At 44.8% G+C, this 16676-nt stretch overlaps 1 protein-coding gene across 1 annotated transcript in view; it reads left to right on the top strand.

Annotated features, from left to right (window-relative positions):
- Nucleotides 1-14099: 14099 nt before the first annotated feature.
- The window catches only part of LOC120034502 (C1q-related factor-like), a 52221-nt gene continuing 49644 nt past the window's right edge, over nucleotides 14100-16676 (top strand). Inside the window, exon 1 of the transcript XR_005474041.1 lies at nucleotides 14100-14206. The gene's annotated coding sequence lies outside the window, so the exon portion shown is untranslated. The remainder of the gene's footprint in view (nucleotides 14207-16676) is intronic.

Raw genomic sequence — 16676 nt, 5'->3', positions numbered from 1 at the left:
CAGTCCCTCCTGCAGCAAAGCACCCCCACAACATGATGCTGCCACCCCCGTGCTTCACGGTTGGGATTGTGTTCTTCGGCTTGCAAGCCTCCCCCTTTCTCCTCTAAACATAACAATGGTCATTATGGCCAAACAGTTCTATTTTTGTTTCATCAGACCAGAGGACATTTCTCCAAAAAGTACGATATTTGTCCCCATGTGCAGTTGCAAACCGTAGTCTGGCTTTTTTATGGCGGTTTTGGAGCAGTGGCTTCTTCCTTGCTGAGTGGCCTTTCAGGTTATGTCAATATAGGACTAGTTTTACTGTGGATATAGATACTTTTGTACCCGTTTCCTCCAGCATCTTCATAAGGTCCTTTGCTGTTGTTCTGTGATTGATTTGCACTTTTCACGCCAAAGTACGTTCATCTCTAGGAGACAGAACGCGTCTCCTTCCTGAGCGGTATGACGGCTGCGTGGTCCTATGGTATTTATACATGTGTACTATTGTTTGTACAGATGAACGTGGTACCGTCAGGCGTTTGGAAATTGCTCCCAAGGATGAACCAGACTTGTGGAAGTGTACAATTTTTTTTCTTGCCTGATTTCTTTTGCTTTTCCCATTATGTCAAGCAAAGATGCACTGAGTTTGAAGGTAGGCCTTGAAATACATCCATAGGTACACCTCCAATTGACTCAAATGATGTCAATTAGCCTATCAGAAGATTCTCAAGCCATGACATAATTGTCTGGAATTTTCCAAGCTGTTTAAAGGCACAGTCAACTTAGTTTATGTACACTTCTGACCTACTGGAATTGTGATACAACAATTGTTTATTTCACTTATAATTCACTGTAAGTCTGTAAACAATTGTTGGAAAATTTACTTGTGTCATGCACAAAGTAGATGTCCTAACCGACTTGCCAAAACTCTAGTTTGTTAACATGAAATTTGTGGAGTGGTTGAAAAACGAGTTTTAATGACTCCAACCTAAGTGTATGTAAACTTCCGACTTCAACTGTATTGTTCTTTAGGGAGACTGCGATGTTATGAAATGACTGAAGGGGTCCATCAGAATGAGAGTAACTGACTTTGGCTGGGTCATAAGAATATCTCTGCTGGACATTACTTCTTGGTCAATGCCTCGTGGTCATTGTGCTTAGTGTGGTCAGTGAACCCTGCATGGTCAGCTGGCTGCTCCGTCAGCTTGGTGCTCCACGGGGGTCACTGTTTCGTGTCTGCTGGTGTTGGTCTTGGCCCAGAAACAGAGGGCCAGAGTCAGCGTGGGGCTGGGCTTCCTGCCAGAGCTGGGATCCAGCTGGGGTTTGGACCCTGGATCGGGTCACTACCACACATACCCGGCGGGAGAGCAAGGGGAACGTGCGGTCAGTTGAGTTAGCCCAACCTAGTTAACGGTAGTTAACCATTAGGACAGTATATTACTGTACACAAAACAAGTGTAAAAAACATGTTTTGGAAAACTAGTTGTACCTGCCAAAACCAGCACTTTATCTTGACGTACTGCTGTACACAGGGTTTCTCTTTTTTCTTAACATTACAGTACACATTACAGTAGAAATTGGACATTCCAAGTCAGTGGTGCTCACCTCTTGATGAGATCTCAAATCTAAAATGTTCAATATCCACTTATCTACTCTGCCCCCCAAAATATTTTATTTAGCTTCAGCCTTGGTAGGTTTGGTCAACCTACTGTCGATATAAAATCATGAATAGATGACTGTCTATGCCATTGTACTGGTCACACCATTCTCACACCATACTCACACCATACTCTACAGATGATCATACTATCAACAAACTATCTGTTGACAACAACTACCTGCTAAGGTTACGGTTAGGATTAGGTTCAGAATAAGAGTTAGGGTAAGGGTTAAGATTAGGGTTAGGATAAGGGTTAGGGTTAGAACTAGGGTTAGTAGATAGTTAGTTGAAATTGTACTGATAGTCTGTAGATAGTCTATAGAGCATCTACAGATGGACTATCCAAATAAAGTTTTAACCAATACTGTAGTTCAACTTCTTTCAGTAATATTATTCTTGTCCCTCAAGGTTGCAAAAGTGGAATTCCTTTTTTTTTTAAACACCCAGAAATTCAAACCTCTACACAGCCTTCCCTGACAAAAGCCAGAGTGTGTGTAGGAAGTACGCTTAGAACACACACAGTGGGGACTGTATAGTACTTGCATGACTCAAGCCATGCCTATCTACAATGGCCTGAGTTGTGAACTGAATAGGCTGATTAAATGTTTGCTGATTGTGACGAAGACCAAGGGGAAGGAAGAAAGAAGGAAAATAAAACTAGTTGACTGCTGTATTGAAATGTTGGATTGGTCGGGTTCGAGGAAGACGGCCGAGGTGATTCGGTGCAGCGTTAGTGTTTTGTGTTCCAGCGCTTGACCTAGACAATAGCCTCCGAGATGGAGCCCAGAGAGTGAGAGGGTCCTGGGAATGGATGCGGGAAGCATGACAAAGCTTTGCGTAATGATGTCGCTTTCAATTACTAACCTCTGTCAACCCTGTGCACAACGGAGGGCAACTAAGTTCCACCCAGAACAAAGAGAGCTGAGCTTCCCCACCTCCTCCAAGGAATCAATTGAGACAGAGATCAGAATGCTGACTGAGGCAAGGGAAGTGCTCAACTGAATCCAGAATCAAGAGTCACTATGCTGTGGCCAGGCGATGTGTTCCGACCATCAGGAACTACTGCGTGTGTGAGTGTGGGAGTGTGTCTGCATGCATAGCTTTCTATGTCCTATATGTCTGTTTGTGTTTGCGATTGTTTGTGTGTGTGTGTGTGTGTACTGTATGTGAGAGTATGTGTGTATATCTTACTGTGGGGATATAAGACAGTTGGCTGTGCCAATGCCTGCTGTTCTGGAGCGGGTCCGACACCAGATTAGAAAGATTCCGTGCCGGGATGCTGCCTTAAACATTGCATGGCTGTCAATCTGTGTCCGTTCAAACAGTCCAAGAGCGTGTAATGAGTCATGCGGAGTCGCTCGCTCTCGGTCCTGACACACTGCGCACACACAAGCCCAGTGCCGGGGTCAACGCGTGTGGACACAGCGTCCCGCATGGAGGAAGGACGACCAAGACCCCTAGCGTGTCCGGAGGCCAGAAACACGGCTCATATTGCCTGTGAGACCAACGACTTTCTCAACAAAACTAATCATCACTGTTCTCACACAATCACCCCACCTGTCAGTTGTTGTGCTATAACACTTACAAGGAGATGTGAGACAGAGGTTATCATGGAGACACACAGTGAGTTGAATTGATGTTAGGGGGTTCAGTATAGAGTATATGTGGTGCTGTGGAACTTGATGTCAAATCTGTGACTGGATGAAGTAAAGGTCTGAGCCCCTTCGTGCCCCAGAGTCAGAGGAGTCAACGGACCCCCTGCTGTTGATGAGCCATATGGCCCTGGAAGATGGAGGTGTGTGCCCGTGTGGCAGCCAGAGCCATGCCATCCCTGTGCTGATTTCTCGTTATCGCTGTATAAATAGAAAGAGAAGACGGAAGACGCGGTGCATCGTGTCACAGTTGTTTTTGACTTCGGTGTGAGACAGATGGTGCAAATTAATGACAAGGTCTGAAAAAAGACAGACGTAACAACTACGGCACCGGCAACCAAAAGTGAACAACTCACTTGTTGTTAACAACGTGGCACTGTCTATCTGACAGCTTTCGTGGGAGCATTAGCTCATCTCACCTTGATCACGTGTCACCCATTTGACTTTTGCCTGGCCTTTTGCCACTTCCGACACGTGACTGGTTGACTCTATACTCTTTGGCTTTTACTTTATTGGCTGTGTGAGCAGAGTGTGTGCTCGTGGCGGTGGCGTGTGGCGTGGGTGGGAGGAAGCGTCGAGGTATTGCCGAGCGGAGCGGCAGATGCCTGTTGTCCTCTGAGGGGGCTGGCAGGCGAGGCGAGGCGGACACGGAAGAGGAATGGGGGCTAACTGTAAATATAGCTCGGCACTGAAGCTCCCCTCAGCTCCTGGACAGGCGATTCCATTAAATAGCCATGTATTTCCCAGCTCCCAGCTTTATTGCGCCGTTGCTCAGGGATTGAGAGCCCAGGAGGCTCTTCAACATTATTAGCAGCTCGCAGTACATAATCCCAGGGCAGATACTCATCTATCAGCAGCCCAGACAGCCCAGACACAGGGCGAGTCAGAGAGAAGGAGACAGTGGTGAGAAGAGCGAGGGAGACAGACAGACAGACCTTTTTTAAATTAGAAAGGGTTGCATTCACAACATGAAAAGTTGACCATTTACTCTGTGTGTCAGCAAATCCATACCAAACCAGCAGTAAATGTTATTTCAACACGGTTATTTTAGGAATGGATAGATAGACGAACAGACGAACAATGGTAGATGGACATCATATGGTACCCTGTCTTTCCAAAGGTCCTTTGTGTCTCAATAAGCCCCTGCACAGGAGAACAGTGCCACCACACAGACAGACTCTGTTAGCCTCTGCCTGGTTCTAGAAGGTATTGATGGGTTGGTTCTACAGTACCTGGATGTACACAGAGACAAATAAAGGATAGCAGTTGGCTGAAATGTGCATACCCGTGGATCTGGGCCAGGATTTAATCAGATCAGCGTTAACCCTGGTTAGCTGACAAACACATTGCTTTTCATTGGGTGTTGGAGGTGTAACTGCGCTAGAGCTGTCAAATCGGTGAGCGGCGGCTATTTTGGCCATGAAACCACACCCGTCCCTATATCCTAACTGCATTAGAAGTTCAGAAAGGGAAAGGCTACATAAAAATAATGACACTCAAATTCAAAATCCTTTAACTAAATAATAAGGATTTATATCAGCCTAATCAAGGTGTAGAGTACATTCCACATTCCAGTGTTAGAATGTGTAACACGGCCGCAATGGATTTCTACTAATGTGACTTGGTGATGTCTGCAATAGGTATAGCGACCGGGAGCCACTTGTGGATTTGACAGCTCCAATGCAGTTAGAACATCCGAAACCGCCGAAACAAAAGCAAGGACAAGATATGCGTTTGTCAGTTACTGTGGATTACCGCTGATCTGATTAAACCCTGGCCCTAGTGTCAAGAGGTTTAGCTAAGAGGTGGTACAGTTCGACCTGCATTGACTCATTTCAGTGTTGATTTCTATCTATTTTCATTCTTCCTGTCTTCTGTTTACAAAATGGAGTACGTCACAGCCCCAGACATTTATCACATTGGTGCTAAAAGCTGATAGAGTGAGTTGCCTTTGTTTGGCAAAGGTTTAATATCTAGCTTACTAGAATTCCAGATATTTGTAGCATTATCTTTAGGCTACTGTTGATTTTCGTTCTGTGTCTTGTCTCTACTAGCTATTGGACATTCAGATCCCTGCAAGATAAATTGGCATGTAGTCATTTCTGTTGTTGCCATGGTATAAGGGATCTAACCCGGACACGCAGAGCCTACTTGACAATCTATAATTAATGAATCCTAAATTGACAGTGTAACAGTTACCTTCTAAACTAATCTTGACATACTAAAACGTTCTGCAGTAAGAGCACTGTTGAAAATGTTCTCTAAATGTAATCATTTCCAAGAGATTTGTTAGCCCTACCACCCAGGTTTGGTGTGTGTCAGCTGCATAACTAGTGGGTGAGGGAGGGGGTGTATGGGCTGAGGTCACTATACTGTATGTGTATTTGCATGTGCTCTCCACCATGTGTCCCTAGACCCTGCAGGCTACCCCTCTAGCACCCTGGCACTGCCAACTCTGCGATCTCTGCCAGCCACACTGCTTGGCTTTGGTTGATCACCCCCACTGCAGAGAGATATTGGCTTCTGTAAGCTCCTGCTCCACCACACTCCCATCAGCCAATCATCCCTCTCTCTCGCTCTCTCTCTCTCTCTCGCTCTCTCTCTCTCTCGCTCTTCTCATCTCTATCTCCTGGCTGTGACATTTGCCATTTAGAGAAGGGAAGGAGGGGGGACCCTTATCCAAAAAAAACTGACTTTCCCTCCCTCTATCCCTTTCTCCGTCATCACAGACATGTCTGGAGACGGTGCAGTATAACTGACATTGGGTAAAAATGGACCCAGCTCGGATGATGTCATCAATATGCACTTCACCGCGTCATGCTAGTTGTTCAGAATGTGAGCTGTTGTTTCAACTCGTGTGTTTGTTTTTCAAATACCCTTTCTCAGTATCCTCACTGCAGAGGAAAATAAACCCCTGCCTTAAAGTTTAGAGGTAACTGCTGCTTCACTTCCTGTGATCAGGAGTAAAGGTTAATGCATGTTAATGAATGCTTGCTGAATGTCATGAGGAATGTGTTGCTGCTTCTGTGGGTATTGTACTGTAGTACCAGTATGTGCCATTCATACTGATGCTCTAGATCATGTCTGCTGAGACCACTTAATGTTAGAGCATCTCAATCCCCATCTCCTTTATTCATTTATTCATCCCCGTAACACACCTCCCCTCTAACGGTCAAGGTCTGCACACAATGGCATACTTTTACCTACAGTAGGACACTACTTTTGAATAGGTTCCATAAGGGCTATGGTCAAAATTAGTGCACTATGTAAGCAAATAGTGTCATAGTGCACTACTTTTGTGAGATGTTTTTTTTCAGGGGGTGCTGCAGCACCCTCAGCACCCCTACTTCCTGCGGCTATGAACAAGGTGCCATTTGGGATGCAGACAAGCGTTTGTAATAAACAAATAAATCTGCACACACACCCTGTCACATCCTTCTGCCCTCCCACCCCTTTTCCTCTCCACCAATAACAGCAGGGTGGTGGTGACACATATGGCCAATTAAAGGTGGAAGTGGAGACGATGATCTGAGTTGAAAGCTTTTTCACACGTGGCGGGTGGCCAGACAGCCAGAGGGAGGAGGTGGAGTGGGGAGAAGGGGTGGGGGGTGGTGGCAGGGCCGGCTCCAGGCATAAGCGACATAAGCTGTCACTTAGGGCCCCATGCCGCTAGCGGGCCCTCAACCCCAAAAAAGTTGTATTCGTATTATTTAGGTACTCAGTCAGCGTCTCAACTTACTGTTTACATTTTTAATTGTAATTATTTCGCCACTATGGCCTATTTATTGCCTTACCTCCCTAATCTTACTACATCTGCACACACTGTATATAGATTTTTCTATTGTGTTATTGACTGTACGTTTGTTTATCCCATGTGTAACTCTGTGTTGTTGTTTTTGTCACACTGCTTTGCTTCATCTTGGCCAGGTCGCAGTTGTAAATGAGAACTTGTTCTCAACTGGCCTACCTGGTTAAATAAAGGTGAAATTAAAAATACAATTAGAGTTTGAATAGTAGAATACACAAGGTTAAAGTTCAACGTTTGGTTGCGCATCAGCAATTTCTCTTGTTATGTCAGTCACTCAATTAGCCATGTCAGCTAACAATTTTTAGATTGGTAAATTAGTCTAGCCAGCTATCATGGCCTAATACTGACCGGTTACGCAATGCACGGGAACGTGCCCAGGGGCCTTGACCTCCAGGGGACCACCACTGATTTGTTAGTCACTCTCACTTTGATATCATTAACATGGCATAAGTCAAGGCAAAATGTGTATTGCAGGAAATTCACTTTAAAATGTACATTTTCTCTCCACTGTCAAGAGGGTAACTAAAATGTTTTGCCCGCTTAGGGCCCCCAAAAGGCTAGACACGGCCCTGGGTGGTGGTTAGGTGGGGAAGATGGAGAGAAACTCATCAGTAGCCCTCCTCTCTCCCAGGCAAATCAAAGACAATTTTTTATTGATCAATACCGTCCCTTAACTTCCCTTTATTGCTCTACCTAGGGAAACGGGGGCTGGGGCTAGAGGAGGGGGAAGCAATGTTCACTTCATAAATCATGCAGAAAAAAATGTCAGGGGGGTAATTGTGGTTTTCTAACACCCTTTAAAGGGAGGCAGATTTTATAAGTGGGTTAACATCGCCAGTCGACCCTAATTTCTTGTCATTACACACACAGAGGTATCATCAGCCTGAAATGTTGCATGGCTACCCCAGGAACCCTGGCCTAATTTCCCACAAATACACACTTACAGAACAGGCCCAAACTCATACACACAGCACAACACCAGGCCCAAACTCATACACACAGCACAACACCAGGCCCAAACTCATACACACAGCACAACACCAGGCCCAAACTCATACACACAGCACAACACCAGGTCCAAACTCATACACACAGCACAACACCAGGTCCAAACTCATACACACAGCACAACACCAAGCCCAAACTCATACACACAGCACAACACCAGGTCCAAACTCATACACACAGCACAACACCAGGCCCAAACTCATACACACAGCACAACACCAGGCCCAAACTCATACACACAGCACAACACCAGGCCCAAACTCATACACACAGCACAACACCAGGCCCAAACTCATACACACAGCACAACACCAGGCCCAAACTCATACACACAGCACAACACCGAAAGCACAATGTTAAACTTTTTTTTTTTTCAACTTTAGATTCTGAAACACCTATAACTGTTAAATGTACATACATAAACACATTTTAGTAGAGCGTTTTCAGACTCAATTTAGTTCAGACTCAATTTAAAAAACAAATATTCTTCAATCATTGGCTCATTTGCTGTAATGAACTGTGCATGAAGTGGCTTGTTAATATGTGCAGTCTCATCACACACAACTAACCTCTAATGATCTCCACAGCACCAGTTTTCTCCTCAGTACATCCAAACCCCAGTTTTTTCCCAAATAGATGGCACAGATAATTGGAACCATTTAGCACCAGAATGTAATTTTCTTTGCAGTTTTTCCCTAATTTCCTTCATTCTCCCTTCCCATATCTCCCCCACCCTCCCCCCTCTCAACTTTTTTGCTATTTTTACTCATGACCTACCAGTAATATTGTGTAAAGCCTGTGTGTTTATGTACGCTGATGACTCAACATCATACACGTCAGCTAGCATAGCAAATTAAATCACTGCAGCAGCTAACAAAGAGCTGCGGTCAGTTTTAGAATGGGTGGCAAGTAATAAGATAGTCCTATTATATAACAACAACTAAAAGCATTGCATTTGCTAAACCCCAAACCTCATCTAAATCTTGTAATGAATAATATGTCAATTTAGCAAGTTGAGGAGACTAAACTACATGGTGTAACCCTAGATTGCAAACTGACATAGTCAAAACATATTGACTCAACGGTAGCGAAGATGGAAAGAGGTCTGTCTGTGATAAAGAGCTGTTCTTATTTCTTGACATCACAATCAACAAAACAAGTCCTACAGGCCTTAGTTTTATCACACCTGGACTACTGCCCAGTTATATGGTCAAGTGCCACAAAAAAAGCCAATTCCAGTTGGCTCAAAGCAAAGTAGCATGACTGGCATTAAATGTACATAGAGGGCCAATATCAATACGGTGTTTGTCAATCTCTACTGGCTCAAAGTTGAGGAGAGATTGACTGCATCAGTACTTGTCTTTGTGAGAGGTATTGGCGTGTTGAAAGCACCAAACTGTCTGTTCAAGCAGCTAACACACAGCTCAAACACCTATACATACCCCACAAGACATGCCACCAGGGGTCTCTTCACAGTCCCCAAGTCCAGACAGACTCTGGGAAATGTGCAGTACTACATGGAGCCATGACTAAACGGAACTCTCTTCCACATCAAGTAACTGAGCAGTAAAATCAGATATAAAAACAGAGAAAACAATACCTCATGACACAACACGGAGTGTGAAGAGACACACAAACACTCTAACCTGTTTTGGAGACTAGTTTTTGTTCGGAATTTCGGACGACTGATGTGCCCAAAGTAATCTGCCTGTTACTCTGGCCCAGAAGCTAGGATATGCATATACTTGGTAGAATTGGATAGAAAACCCTCTGAAGTTTCTACAACTGTTAAAATAATGTCTGTGAGTATAACAGAACTGATATGGCAGGCAAAAACCTATGGCAGAGGAAAATCCATCCGGAATTTATTTTTTTGAGGTCACAGGCCATTTCAGTGCGTGCCTATGGGAAATACAAATAGACAGGACCCAGATTGCAGTTCCTCTGGCTTCCACTAGATGTCAACAGTCTTTAGAAAGGGTTTCAGGCTTGTTTTGTGAAAAATGAACAAGTAGTTGGAAGAACTCCAAGGTGTCTCTCATTAGAAAAGTGGTCTTGTTGGCGCGTGAATGAGGTGCGCGCTCTTTGTTATTTATCTTCCCTATTCAACATACTATTCTCTGTCTTAAATATGATCGTTTATGTACATATTAGGGTACCTGAGGATTAATTATAAACATTGTTTGACTTGTTTGGATGAACTTTACTGGTAACTTTTGGATTCGTTTGTCTGCATGTTGAACGAGTGGATTACTGAGATCATTGGCGCCAACTAAACAGACTTTTTTGGATATAAAGAAGGACTTTATTGAACAAAACGCCCATTCATTGTGTAGCTGGGACCCTTGGGATTGCAAACAGAGGAAGATCTTCAAAGGTAAGTGATTTATTTAATCGCTATTTGTGATTTTGTGACGCCTGTGCTGGTTGAAAAAGTATTTTGGTGTGGGGCGCTATCCTCAGATAATCGCATGGTATGCTTTCGCCGTAAAGCCTTTTTGAAATCTGACAACGCGGTTGAATTAACAAGAAGTTAAGCTTTTTTGTATTTTTGTATTTTGAATTTTGCGCTCTGCAATTTCACCGGATGTTGTCGTAGGTGTCCCGCTAGGGGTTCACGCGCTAAAAGAGGCACATGAACACGTTGTAATGCTGTTGTGGTATTGTGGATTTTATATTGTACATTGACATTTTTATTCATTTTTATTTAACCAGGTAAGTTGACTGGGAACACACTCTCATTTACAACAACGACCTGGGGAATAGTTACAGGGGAGAGGAGGGGGGGATGAATAACAGTGTAATAATGTAGTAATATAAACCTGCTTAGACCCCAGGAAGAGAAGCTGCTGCCTTGGCAACAGCTAATGGGGATCCTAATAAATACTAAATATGAAGTACAAAAATTCATGAATTGTGTATTTATGTGGAAGAACGTGATATTTTAAAAACTTTTTTTTAATTGGCATTCTCATTCTCTGCATCTCCCTCTTGCTCTCTCCCTCTTTCCTCTCATGCATTTCAATTTGCCAATAAGAATTTCGCAGCGTTTCCCTCTCGTATGGTGTTTTGTCACCTCTCTCTCTTTCTCTCTGGATAAATTGATTGACTTCTGCTCTCTCTGGGATGATTAATCCCACAGTGGTGGAGGAGAGATTATACAAAGAGCCCGACAGAATCCCCCTGTAATGGATTCACAGTGAGACCCCTCCATTTATACAGCTAATGAGATGTAGTTATAGAGCAGAGGCGAGTGGGAAAGTGCTACTATACTGTATGTGTGTGGGGGGGGGGGACGACTCACGTCCGTCAGGATCTGAGCGGTTAGCTGCTAAATATCTGTTTAATGATAATGGGAGAGACAGAGAGATGATTAGAGTAAGCGAGGCAAGGCAATATAGCTGTACGTGGGATTTACCTGATCTTAAGAGGGCCCTCAGGAGCTTTGGTGTAGATGGCTGATTAAGGGTATTCTCTCTTGCCATAATATCCAACCATGTATAGTATCCCAGTGTGCACCTCACCTCGCCTCACACCCTTGAGTCATTGCTCGTGCCATGACAACCCCTCCCAAAATCCTTGGATCTGTCATTGAACTAAGACCCCTTTAGGTTGTTGACAGTATTTCAGCTGGTGATGATGCCTGTCCATATAGCATGTATCCCTTTGCATTTCCAATTGACTTTGTCAGGAGGAATATCAGCAAAAATGTTGGTTGTGGGCTCAATACTAAGAGGGATAGATAGAGAGAGACAGCTGAAGAGATGTTTACTGGGTCTAAGACGTGGCAGCAGCTGCAGACAGGTCAGTGTCCCACATACATTACAGTACTCTGGCTGTTTTTGGCAGGTCTGGAGGAACGGGGTTGGAGGAGGCCGGAGGAGAGGACTGCAGGGGAGCTTCTCTCTCGCTGCAGCTGTAGACCAAGCCGAGGGCGTGGAAAGGGGGACTGGGGACTGGGGATGGTGTGGTCCAGTGAAGTGTACTCCCTGCACACTGCTCTGTCCATCTGTGTCACATCCCACAGCGTACAACCTCTATCATCTTCTATCAGAAGTCAGCAGGACAGAACGGCTGCCTAAGCAAACCCAGGAGTCCCCTCCCAGTCACAGGAGGAGGGGGAGGGATGGGGGAGGAGAGGGGAGAGAGAAAGGTGGAAGAGAGTGGGGGAGGGATTGGGGAGGAAAAGGGAGAACAGAGAGGAGCGAGGAGAAGGGAAGCGAGGAAGGAGGGGAGGAGAAGGGAGGAGGATGGGGAAGAAGAGAAGGGAGGAGAATAGAGGAGGATGGCGGGGGAGAGAGGGACGGAGAACGTAGTCCAGTCCTGTGTAAAAACACATGTAGGACCCGCAGGGGGATCAGAGGCCCCAATCACAGCTGGCAGTCAGACATATGTGTTGGGGGGAATGGGAGTCCAGGCTTGCTGCAGCGGGTTACCCCAGGTCACTGCACAAGTGATAGCCCCTTTTCATCAAAGAGTGAACAGTTTAAAGACCTAGAGAGTAGAACAGATTATAGAGTGTATACACCATCCCTTCATAATGGTCCCTTGTCCATGGCATCAAACTAGCTAGCTCACAGGAACTCAAATGTATGTGTGCAAGTGTGAGCCTTTCCTGTGTTTGTGTGTGTTTGTGTGTGTGTGCTAAATGTGTTTGTGTGCGCGTGTGTGTGAGAGACAGAGAGTCAGTGAGAGAAAGAGAGTGGTAATGAGAATATGCATGTTTTCTAGCATAGTGGACTCAGTAGAATAATGACAAACTGATAGTGACAGGTCACGAGAGGGCCGGGAAGAAATAGAGGGGGGCCAGAGGTGTCATCTCTCATCCCTCAGCGCTGGGCCTCACTGGCACAAAACAGAGAACAGCAGAGACCAGAGAGAACAAGCCTTCTGGTGCCAGTAAGGGCATACAGTTTGTCTGTCCCTAGCCCACCCTCCTTTACAATAGGCCGAGGCTGCGGATCCGTAGGTAACCGCCCAGTTCCGCCCCTGTCCCGCCCCAGTCTCGCCTGGTCCCACCTCCTTGATCCCGCTGGAAATATCCGTGTCATGTTCCACACATGTTTCTTTGCCGCTACCTAACGCACACATTTTTGTGGCCACCCTCCCTTCACATTTCTCACTGTCAATCGTGAATTATGTCCATGCAGCATCTGCATGCCAACCAAGGGGGCGTTCGACCAAGGGAGCCATACAAGCTAGAACTGACTGTGAGCGAACCAAGGGAGCCATACAAGCTAGAACTGACTGTGAGCGAATTCTAGAGCAGATGGTGTTAACAAACTGTAGCATAACTGTGTTTTGTTTCAATCAAATACATATTTTGCTTAGTGGCGTGTGCTGTTGAGTTGTGGCCGCATGAGAGAAACATTTGAGCATTTGCACAAGCGTCCTAAAATCTATTAAGAAATTAGGTGGTGTTTTTTTCTTACGGTAATGTTATAATATTATATTATATGTGACCCGATTCAGGGTCACGACTTCACAGGGGAGCAATTAGAACGTTTAAAAAATATATATTTTATCAAAATGCGTAAGTAAAACTATGTGGTTCTGTACAATACAGCGTTCATTTTGGCAGCTATTTTCAATATAGTTTTAGTCACATTTTGGTAATTTTTTCCTTGTTAGTTTTAGTTATTATCAGTCGACTAAAACTCCGGACCATTTTAGTTTAGTTTTAGTCAGTCATTTTAGTCCCATTTTATTGAGTGCATTTGTTTTCCACTGTTCCCCCCAAACTGCTGATTTTGCGGTCAATGCCTATAGTTAGTAAAAGGTATCAGTGCTCGTGGTGATAACAACAGTGGACCTGGATTTGGGGTGAGAAGGTTCAGGTTTTTTAATGATCATGGTTTGTCAAGCTCACAGCTGCAGTATATTTTTTGGAATAACACCATTGCTGTGCTTTTGCATGACGGTTCAAGGTTAAGTTCTGTGTCCCGGACGTCAACGGTGAAAGCTGAGGTGGAGTTGAAGAAGCTAATTATGGACCATCACTTTGGGGGATGTTTGCCTCTGGAGGAAGTGCAAACCTGGCAGGGGAGTTGTGTTTCTGCTGACTCTTACAACTGCAGCCTGTCAGTGGATATTACGGTATGTGTGTTTTTGTGAGAGTGTGAATGTTTATGCAATAACGTGTGTTTGTGTGTGTGTGTGTGTGTGTGTGTGTGTGAATGTGTGTGTGTGCACAAGTAGTGTACGTTTAGCTAATAGCACTACCCTATATTTCGTTGCAGTGTGAAGTGTCTCCAGGTACAGAGGCGAGAGAGAAAGTGAGAGAGTTTTCCCCTCAGTGCAGGAACCATTAGTCAGAATGCAGGTGATTTATTGGTTGTCTCCTTGCAGAATTTAAATTAACTGCTATACAGGGGAGGCAGGGGAGGGAGGGAGGGACACAGGGGGGAGACGTGGTGAGGGAGGTAGGGGGAGGTAGGTGGAGGGAGCGACACAATGCTTTTCAGTTGCTCCCATTTGTGCTCTATCGCTCACTCAATCTGACTCCCTCTCTTTTAGTCTCTCTTTCTCTCCCTCTCTCTCTCTTTCTCCCTTCCCTCTCTCTACCACATCTCTCTCTCTCTCATGGGAGAAATTAGGATAGCTGTCTGGCTCCAGGTGTGCCAGTCAGTTGTTCATCTCTCATGAGTCTTTCAGATGATTAAGCAGGATAAACGTACAGCGAGATGGGACTGACTCTCTTTTAGAGACAAAAAGAAGCCAAAAACAAATAGCAAATCAGACAGCACAATAATAAGCCAAGTGTGCAGTAAAAGGCCTTAGACGAAGTACTGAGGCCACCATTACATTGCAGATTATTGATCTATCACAGCACACCTCCCCTTTAAGTTCAAAGTTGTTTAAGTTTGCTTAAGATTAAAGGAATGAGATAGCGGTTCAGGACAGACACTAACAAGGGTTAAGTAGTTAAAGGTTTTCTGAGAATCAGCACTTAAAGTTTACTGAGTATCCCAGTTAAAGGTTTTCTGAGTATCAGAGCCATACACTTGCCACTACTACTGTATGATCAAGCATAAACATCAACATATTACATAGTACTATAAGTATAAATAATAAACGTGCCTCTGCTTGCTGTACCAGTGTTATAGGACACAGTGACTGTAATAGTAATCAGAGCACCTCTCATTATATCAAGCTGTGTCCTTTCCCTCCTCTCAGATCCATATTAATGATGTTCTGTAACATACACTCCTCCCTGGCAGCTAGATGATGTATAATTGAGAGAGGAGACGTCCATGCCTGGAGAGGAACTCAGATCGCTGATGATGAGCGTGACTCACAGCCATGCACTCCAAGTTCATCAGAATTCTTTCCACATTGCTCATGATTAATCCAGACCACTTCATTACCATAAATACTTCAGGAGACAAAGCTTGTGGGTTCTCCCTCCTCCGGCTGGGTAGTCTTTGGTGATTGGCTGGGCAAGAGTCCCAAGGTGCAACACTGTGGTGACATGGCGGGTCTGCCTCACAGCCTAACGAGGAACTGTTCTTCAAAAACACTATAATGACATGAATATACTATGTATTGATCAAAGGGGGGGGGGGTGTATAGGCAATCCAAGACCTAAGTGTTAGTGAGTGGGTATAATTCTTTGAGTGTGCTAGTTTAAGTGTTTTTATTGTGTCTGTGTGTTACTGTAGTGTGTGCCTTTGTGCGTGTTTGTTGCTGTGTGTGTTTTGCTCTGATATTAGTTGAGAGCTTTCTAGCTGGAGTACTGCTTTTTCAGTTATCTCAAAGTCTTCCCCCTACTTCCCCGCTCAGCTCCTCAGGCCAAACTGTATGTAGGCATCACGCATCTATTTCCCCTATGAGTCTCCTCGTCCTTTTGTGTACTTATGAGCTTACTGCTGAACAGTAATAAGGAGCCACGCATTATATAATACTTCAATGATATCAATATTTACATTGCCACGAAGCACTTCATGCTGTTTAATATTTCGGACTCATTTTAGACTCATGCTGTTAAGGTACTTAAGGACAGAGGAGGGCACTTGAGTGCTCAGCTCGGCTTGTTGGTGTAAAGGCAGTCAATGTTGTTCTCCCCCTTAGACGAGAAGGAGCATGGATAGGACCAAGATGCGGATTGAGGGAAATAAGCCATCTTTTAATGACAACAGCAAACAAGACACTACAAAACTACAAAACAACAAATGTGACTAACCTTCAACCGTCCTGTGAGGACACAGGAACAAACACCCACAAAACCCCAGTGAAACCCTGGCTGCCTTAGTATGACTCTCAATTAGAGACAAACGATACACACCTGTCTCTAATTGAGAATCATACCAGGCCGAACACAAAAACCAACCTAGAAATACAAAACATAGACTGCCCACCCAAAACACACGCCCTGACCAAAAACACATACAAAAACAACATAAAACAGGTCAGGACCGTTACAGAACCCCCCCCTCAAGGTGCGAACGCCGGGCGCACCAGCACAAAGTCCAGGGGAGGGTCTGGGTGGGCAGTTGACCACGGTGGTGGCTCAGGCTGAGGGCGAGGTCCCCACCCCACCATAATCAATCCCCGCTTCTTTATCCCC

Source organism: Salvelinus namaycush, chromosome 41, assembly GCF_016432855.1.
Source record: "Salvelinus namaycush isolate Seneca chromosome 41, SaNama_1.0, whole genome shotgun sequence".
NCBI classification, from domain to species: domain Eukaryota; kingdom Metazoa; phylum Chordata; class Actinopteri; order Salmoniformes; family Salmonidae; genus Salvelinus; species Salvelinus namaycush.
The sequence above is the reverse complement of the archived record's forward strand: the minus strand, read 5'-3'. Positions and strand labels throughout refer to the sequence as shown.